At 34.9% G+C, this 935-nt stretch overlaps 1 long non-coding RNA gene across 1 annotated transcript in view; it reads right to left on the bottom strand.

The window, feature by feature from the left end:
- Positions 1-929, bottom strand: part of LOC110457277 — a 7,282-nt gene extending 6,353 nt beyond the window's left edge. Inside the window, exon 1 of the long non-coding RNA XR_002463678.1 lies at positions 796-929. This is a non-coding gene — a long non-coding RNA (uncharacterized LOC110457277). The remainder of the gene's footprint in view (positions 1-795) is intronic.
- Positions 930-935: the final 6 nt, after the last annotated feature.

The raw sequence follows: 935 nt of genomic DNA, 5'->3' as shown, positions 1-935 counted from the left end.
GACATGTCTTAGACTCGGTTATAATAGGAACAAGATCGTAAGCACCATAAATAACCAGGCTAATGTTATAAACACGACATGTCTTAGACTCGGTTATAATAAGAACAAGATGGTAAGCACCAATAATAACCAGCTAATGTTATAAACACGACATGTCTTAGACTCGGTTATAATAAGAACAAAATGGTAAGCACCAATAATAACCAGCTAATGTTATAAACACGACATGTCTTAAGACTCGGTTATAATAGGAACAAGATGGTAAGCATCATCATATAACCAAGCTAATGTTATAAACACGACATGTCTTAGACTCGGTTATATTAGGAACAAGATGGTAAGCATCATCATATAACCAAGCTAATGTTATAAACACGACATGTCTTAGACACGGTTATAATAGGAACAAGATCGTAAGCACCTTAAATAACCAGCTAATGTTATAAACACGACATGTCTTAGGCTCGGTTATAATAGGAACAAGATGGTAAGCACCATCAATAACCAGCTAATGTTATAAACACAATATGTCTTAGACTCGGTTATAATAGGAACAAGATGGTAAGCATCATCATATAACCAAGCTAATGTTATAAACACGACATGTCTTAGACTCAGTTATAATAGGAACAAGATGGTAAGTACCATCATATAACCAGCTAATGTTATAAACACGACATGTCTTAGACACGGTTATAATAGGAACAAGATCGTAAGCACCTAAAATAACCAGGCTAATGTTATAAACACAACATGTCTCAGACTGGGTTATAATAGGAACAAGATCGTAAGCACCTAAAATAACCAGCTAATGTTATAAACACGACATGTCTCAGACTGGGTTATAATAGGAACAAGATCGTAAGCACCATCAATAACCAGGCTAATGTTATAAACACGACATGTCTTAGACTCGGTTATAATAGGAACAAGAT

This window comes from Mizuhopecten yessoensis, unplaced genomic scaffold (assembly GCF_002113885.1).
Source record: "Mizuhopecten yessoensis strain PY_sf001 unplaced genomic scaffold, ASM211388v2 scaffold9073, whole genome shotgun sequence".
In the NCBI taxonomy this organism is placed as follows: domain Eukaryota; kingdom Metazoa; phylum Mollusca; class Bivalvia; order Pectinida; family Pectinidae; genus Mizuhopecten; species Mizuhopecten yessoensis.
The sequence above is the reverse complement of the archived record's forward strand: the minus strand, read 5'-3'. Positions and strand labels throughout refer to the sequence as shown.